Here is a 7,519-nt window from a genome sequence, read left to right as displayed (position 1 = left end):
CAGCATACCTCAGTAAGCAAGGTTTGGGTCAATCTACTGAGAGTATATGTGACAGTAAGTTAACCTTGCTTTCTGGAAAACCCCCTGGACCTTCTGTGAAGTTCACAAGAACACATTAAATGTGCCATTGAAGAAGATTCAATAAAGACAAAAACACTTGATGTGCCAATTCAACCAAAATGTTTATTAAAAGATTTAGAAAACGCCTGTTGTGCCAAATCCCACCCTATAAATGTCATACTAGCTCACATATAAATATTATTTTAACTTCATATTAAAATTATACAATTATGAAAATAAAAAACAAATATCTTACTGTTGCAATAAAATTTTAAAATCAAGTTTCTATTTTGGCAGAATAGTGGTGAAAGTGTTTGAATTATTGTATTAATAAAGTGAACCTTGTGCATGTTGCATTTAAAGCCATTGTAAAATACTCAATTACTGTCCATGATTGCGTCTATTACTGCACAAGTGTTTATAAAGGGCATAAGGCCATACATAAGCCCTGTGATTTCAGAAAAACAACACCCCTTAGCAGTTCTGAAAGCACTGTTAATCACAGCATCACAGGGCTTACTGCTTTAAAGTGACTAAGCCATAACATGATTTCACTTTTATTCGTTTAAATTTCTATGATTTAATAAAAAAAATTGAATTGAGTCGCAAACTGTTGTTTTGGAAACCCTGGTCGGCAGGGACGCGAGAGGGACACAGGATTTGACACAACACCCCCAGTGAGCAAGCCAGTGGCGACGGTGGCAAGGAAAAAACTCTTAAGGAGATAAAAAACCTTGAGAGGAACCAGACTCATCAGGGGGAACCCATCCTCCTCGGGCATGGCGTACACATTATAAAAACATTATTATTCAAACTAATATATGAAATAGTAACTGAGACCAATTATTTAATATAATAAGATAATTTAAAAATATATATTAAAATTAATTAATTGATCATCTAATGATTCAGTGCAATCAGGGGTATAATGAAGCATCTCCCGCCATCTAGCCGCTGGATCTGACATGGCAAACAGGCTGGACACCCTGAGGTAGAGGGGGTAAAACAGATATGATCATGTTAGTGAATTGAATAAAAATTTTTTCATTCTGCAAGACTTACAGAGCATAAACTTTCAGGTCAGATTTCTGCTCTCTCACTTCTGAGGACCATCATACACTTTAAAAATCTAAGCGTTCACATCAAAGCACATGCCTCTGAACAAACACACTGTATGATAAAGTGCACTGAAACACTAGACCTTTCCAGTATTATTGACAAACTTTACCTCAGTGCTTAAATGTTCTTCTTCCGTTGCTTCTTTGGTCTTCAGCATTGTCTTCAACTCCAAACACATCTGGTCCCGTCCTCTGGCAATGAACTTAATAAATGAATAACAGGATCACTGCATACACATTACTAATAAACTAAAAAAAATAAGTAAACTAAAACTTACTGAAAGAAATTAGCACATAAGCTGGTATCCAGCTCATCATCATCAGTGGTGAAGCACACTTGATCTTCTCAGACATTCTGACTCGCCGGTTCCTGAAAAACATCAAAATCAAAATTAGATTACAATATTCCTTTAAAATGTGGTTATCACATGCAGTAGCACAGTGACTGAAGTGACATCTTTTAACACTTACCTTTAGATGGTATATTGCACACTCATATCCAGTGTTGCACAGGACTGCTATGGTCTCCAAAATCTTCCTGCAACTTTACAGAAGAGCACATATCAATATTAGAATAGCAGAGGACTGCAAATAATATATCCAGTACACATCGTACAGATTGAACACAACATTTGAAACAAATGTTACGTTAGGGTAAAAATCAAATTACATCACAACAGTGTCTTAATACTTCTCACTTAACCTTACTGTCTTTTAATGACTTACTGCTGCTGTTGCTCTCACTGTCTGTGTCTTCCCTGGAGTTATTACACTGACCCTGACTGCGTCCTGTATTCTGCTGCCTTCACTTCCTGTCCTGTCTGGAGCTGCCACACTAATCCCTTCGTCCTTCCTGCTGCTGTACTCTAGGTAACTCAGGGACACAACACCTTTATATTACCACGGACAACACAATATAACCGCAACGTCACTGCCGTCGATAAAGGAGGTTAAATGGAACCTCAGTTCAATATGGCTTAAGGCCAAGACACCACTCATACAGAAGCCACTGGGGAACTAAGGCTGGTGTTGCCCCACTGTTGTCGTTAATGCTGATTCAGTGGCCCCAGTGACCTGGTATAGCGGGCAATTCACCTATGGAAAAAAACGCAATACACAGTACACAGGATTGTGGTAACTGTGGTAGGTCTGTAACACGCCCGATTGATGCAGAAGTCCGGATTTGAAATGTAGATGTGGTCAAGTAGTGTGTGCTTTTCCGTCGTCGCTGATGTAATCAGTTGCGTGTATCCTCGAGATTGAAACAACTCCAGAATAGGTTTTTTTCCAGGGTGTAAGAGGTCCTCGTTGAAATCTCCACAGATGATGACGAGATCGTTGTGTGTGAGGTCCAGGTAATCCAGCATACTGTTCAGGTTGGTCAAGAAATCTCCAACACTGTACTGTGGTGGCCTATACACAGCTACGACTGCTGCTTTTATTGGGGAATCCAATTTGATCACAGCAAACTCCAGATCAGTCACATTTTGTATATATTGCCTGGGCTGAGTTGGAATGTGCTCCTTGCAATATATTGCGACTCCACCTCCATTTTTCCTTCCAAGTTCTTGATGTGTGGAGTAGGAGACATGCCTGTTGCGTGTGAACAAGTTGTATCCTTCCAATTGGAGATCTGAAGTAGACGATCCAGTCAGGTGTGTTTCTGTTAAACACAAAACATCGGCGAGTTGTAGCTCATGATGGCATCTGATATCCTCCATGTGAGATGCCAGTCCTTCCGTGTTGTGATGGATGATGGTGAGTGTCTGTTCCTGCCTATTTTCCCTCACATGCTGCAAAAGTGGCATGATTTCTTCAACTCTTGCTCTTCTCATGCTTTGCAAAGAGGTTGTGATTTCAGGATCAGCATATATCTTCTTGTCGTCGAAATCCGTAATGTGTAATCCTTGTAGAGATGTCGTTCTGCTGAGGGCAACGTAGGCCATTCCCGGCTCAAAAATCTTCTTCAATGACACTACTGCAGAGTGCATTGTCATGCCTTGAACTTTGTGGGCTGTGCAGGCGTAAGCTAGCTTAATGGGAAACTGTCGACGAACGGCTCCTTTCCTCAGACTTTCTTCAGATCTCTCAATGTAAACCAAGACGTCTTCTTCACCTCGTACCTTTTTACGGTGTTTCTGACCGGCGTTCGGATTGTCAAGTTGAAGTCCTAACATTTGTACGGTGTCGATTCCATCTTTTCCTTTGGTGACGATGTTTGCAATCGTGCCAAAACATCCATTGACAATTCCATCTTCTACATCCAGGTTCCTGGTTACCATCACACGAACTCCCACTGCAACTTGCATTGTGTCCAGCAAGTCGTCCTTTTTTCCAGTGACAGGTTTGTTTAATCGCTTCATCCTTCCTGTTCTTGGGTCTTTCCTGTAGTCTTCGGCATCAATTGTTATGATGTCAGCGAAGAGGGCCTGTACAATCTCGGTATTGTACTTGTCAACCTCTTTGTTAGTGGCGAATATGTGCAGAGCATCACGCGGGCAGTCTTCTGGCTTCTTCACAGCCTGGAATAACAAAGCTCTATCATCTTCCTTGAGAGCTTCTGTCTTCTGCCTCACTCGTAGTCGGTTCAACAGTTGAGCGAAAGCGAGGTCTTCCTTCTGCCGCATGATCTCTGTGAGTGTGATGACTTGAAAATGGTCCTTCCAGAAGTCCAGCATATCCTCTTCATACACACAGAGCGGTTTGGCTTTACCAAGCGGTGGCAGTTGATAATAATCCCCTACGACGAGGCAAGATATTCCTCCAAAAGGTTTCTTGTTGCCTTTGATCTGCTGAAATCTCCAGTTTACGTATGTGAACAGATCCTTAGAAACCATGGATATTTCATCGATGATAAGAATCTCCACGTCGCGTAATCCTGCTCTCACTTCATCTAGGGCGTTCCCAAGTCCTTGATAAGGTGGCTTCAGACTTCTTGGCAGTTTTAAAAGGGAATGCAGCGTTTTACCAGAGATGTTGAATGCTGCCGTTCCAGTAAATGCAGACAACAGCACCGTGGGTACGGAGAGATCCCCTTCTTCCCGGAGTCGAGGGAGTTGTCGCAGAATCTTAGTTGCTTCCGAGTGTATGCACTTGATGACGTGTGATTTCCCACAACCTGCACCGCCTGACAAAAAGTAAAAAAACTGCTCTGGATTGTGACCCCACACACGCTTCTGACACCACTGGCGGACAGTGTAAAAAATTGCTGCCTGCGTCTCATTTAGACTCCTAAACATCTTCCTCAGATATTCATTAGTCATCTGTGGTGCCTCAATCTGTGGTACGACTCCGTCTCCATCTTCACGACGAATCTGGTATTCTGGAACATCATCCTGTTCATTTTCTTCTGGATGGACGTCTTGTTGTTCTGCAATACACTCCATCCGATCAACGTCGATTTCAGGCGCAAAGGCACACCAAGCATTCTCAGACGGTCCTTCCCGCTGCAGCTGTTCATATGCTTCGTCCACTTTTTTGCCGTGCTTTTCAAACTTCTTCTGTTGTGCTTTAACTAAGCCACGGACAGGGAATCGGAAATTGGGGTGTGACGGGAGTTCTACAAGTCCCCTTTTGTAAAACTCCTGATACGTTGGAAACCCTTGAGGTTTCAGCTGTTCGTTGACACGATGTGGCACGTAAAGTTTTACCATTGTTCCGCAAAACTTCTCCGGTTGCTTCTCCTCTGAAAAGCGAGCATACCTGACAATTGCAGCCTTACCAACAGTTCTCTTCTGAATGAATCCCATATCGTTGAGGAGTGGGAGGACATTCTTTCCTTTAGTTTGCCGACCATACACAACACGGTAATTAGACACAAAGTCTGCAAGGCACATCTTTTCAAACTCCAGTGTTCGAGGCCTTGCTCTGTATTTCTCTATAATACCTGACATCCAGACATCCTCTGAATCAGGATCTTTGCTGTGTAGGACACTACGGGGCAAACTCATCCTCAGGGCATCATCATCCGTCGGTATAAACACAACATTTCGTGAACACTTCTTCAATGGTAAGCTGCATGTCCGTGCCACAGACTCCTGAGCACTCACTTGCCTGTGTTTAGAGTAGGCCTGCATTATCTGCTTCATTTCGTCCTCTTCGTTAACGTTGGTTTCACGAACACCCTTGATCACGGTCTTCAGGTAATCATTCATTTCGTGTTCTGGCTTGGAAATGTAGGACAACATATACATGATGCAGCTGAAAGAGTCAAGAACGAACTGTATGTCCATGTTAGCGTTCCATGCCCTTAGCAAATCTGGGTTGTATCCATTCACCCAAGCCTCCTTTGGATCACGCTTCAGCAAAATCACGTTTGAAGTGGACAGTGCCTCAGCGTATTTACAGTAATCATCCATGGACAGATTACATTTGGTCAGCAAGTCTGACAAGTTGTCAAAGGAGGCCTGGGGATCGTTTAACAAGTCCCACACTGGCTTGAGTTTATTCCTGGCTTCTTTCATTGCTTTTCGAGCAGCGTCCTGTCTTCTCTTCTTTCTCTCTTGTTGGTGTTGGTCTTCGTTTTCATCTTCCTGAGGACGTTGTGGAGCGTCCTGTCTCCTCTTCTTTCTCTCTTGGTGGTGTTGCTCTTCGTTTTCATCTTCCTCAGGACGTTGTGGTCGTGGACGGGTGATGGTGGTGCTTGACATGGGAAGTTTAGGGAACCCATATCTACACAACACATTTCCTTTCTTGCAAGATTTGGAGTGCTTCCTGCTGTGAAGCTGAACTTCGGTGACAATTTGATGAAGCTCGGGATCGGTGGTAGGGTCCGGCAACTGGCAGGTTATGTAACGGTCAATAAAGTCACACACTACTTGGTCGGACTGATTTTCGAATTCGGGTGCCCCCTTTACCCAGGCCAGCAGATGAATGTGTGGGCTTCCTCTAGCTTGAAACTCCACGCGATAAAAGTAATCCTCGACTTCGCCGATGGGTTGAGCAGGTGACAAAAGCAGATGATTCATTAATGCATCCACTCGTTTTTCAAACATCCGCATGACGGTGACGGGGTTACTTCGGAGGATTTCACATTTCGTTGTCCAGTCAAGCTCTGAAAAGACGACCTCTTCACCTTGCTGAGCCTTGATTGCCGTTATCACTTCTGGCCATCGCATTTCGGCTGCACTGAATGTGCAAAAAAAAGTAGGATTCCCTAACTGCCTGATCATGGCCTGTAGATCTCTCAACGTTTTCTCCCAATAAGATGGAGTGCCTCTCAGGGGTTGCATAAACCTTGTTGCGTCACGGCTGTGGACCAGTCTTTCGACCTCAAGATCATCCTGAAGAAGCTTGTTGGAGATTCTACGTCCATCTTTAGTGACAGGTTTGCCCTTTCGCAACTGGATAGACATGCTGTTTCTAGCCATGTGCGTTTCAGTGACAAACTGCGCAAAGAAGAGATAACTCTGGTCTTTGGCAAAACGAGTATCCACGCAGAACAGTCTAGCATTGAAATACATGCTTGGTGATAATGCAACTTGTCGTGCCTCATCAATTGTGTTCTGTCCAGTGGGAAACTGTACAGGGAAGGCCATGGCTTCCAATTTGGGAACCTTGAAAAATCCGACTGGCTTTTTCCCTTGAGCAGGCGCAATGCTGAAGATTCCCTCACCGTACGACAGCAAGTCCTGTCCAATGTCGAGTGGCTGCATACATGTGTCCAGAGTGAGGCCAGGCCTGAGCTCATCCTTTTCTTCTGTGCTGACATGCTGCTCATCCTGTTCAGAGACAACAACTTCCTGTTTCTCCTCTGTGGCATTCAGCTCATCATCAGCGAGAAATTCAAATGTGGTAGCGTCACTAATCAAGATGTCCCTGTATTCTGAATGCATTGCTTTCAGTTTTGTTAACGCTGCTAACACATTGTGCATATTCACTGTATGGAAGTGTTGGTATCCTCTGAACTTGATGTGTCTTTTCAGCTTCACCTGTAGGAGCTGGGACTCACTGTTAGGCCTTGGGAGACAGTTAACTGTTTTCTCCATCTCAGAGGGCACACACACAACAGCACCATAAACTGATCGTTGCTGTCCTTTTGGCAATGCAACTATTTTTGCAAAAGGAACAATTTTGGCGATAAGCTGTCGTTCAAGTACGTTCAGCTCAAGCAGTTCTGCAGGGATGGGTGGCAATTCAAGTCTGTTTGCCGCTGCAATAGAAGGCATGGATCCTCTCTTCAGATGGCTGTCACAGGTGTGGCAGATCCACTCCTGTCTTCGCTCATCTGGAACTGCACAAGAAACTGAGCAGGCACTGTCACAAACATGAACATATTTCCCGGTTAAGCAAAATGCGGTAATATGAACATTTTTGACATATCGTGTTCTATTACACATCTT

The 7,519-nt window shown here is 43.7% G+C and overlaps 1 long non-coding RNA gene across 3 annotated transcripts; it reads right to left on the bottom strand.

The window, feature by feature from the left end:
• Positions 1–656: 656 nt before the first annotated feature.
• On the bottom strand, positions 657–2,016 carry LOC113100535 (uncharacterized). 3 transcript variants are annotated; one of them, XR_003289703.1, is made up of 5 exons: positions 1,956–2,016; positions 1,650–1,722; positions 1,457–1,548; positions 1,289–1,370; positions 657–1,046 (listed from the first exon to the last, which is right to left on the bottom strand). It is a non-coding gene; the product is annotated as an uncharacterized LOC113100535 (long non-coding RNA). The 3 variants fall into 3 exon arrangements; XR_003289702.1 differs by having other exon boundaries at positions 1,905–1,992; XR_003289701.1 differs by lacking the exon at positions 1,956–2,016 and having other exon boundaries at positions 1,650–1,839.
• Between the last annotated feature and the right edge of the window lie 5,503 nt (positions 2,017–7,519).

This window comes from Carassius auratus, unplaced genomic scaffold (genome assembly GCF_003368295.1).
Source record: "Carassius auratus strain Wakin unplaced genomic scaffold, ASM336829v1 scaf_tig00217302, whole genome shotgun sequence".
In the NCBI taxonomy this organism is placed as follows: domain Eukaryota; kingdom Metazoa; phylum Chordata; class Actinopteri; order Cypriniformes; family Cyprinidae; genus Carassius; species Carassius auratus.
The sequence above is the reverse complement of the archived record's forward strand: the minus strand, read 5'-3'. Positions and strand labels throughout refer to the sequence as shown.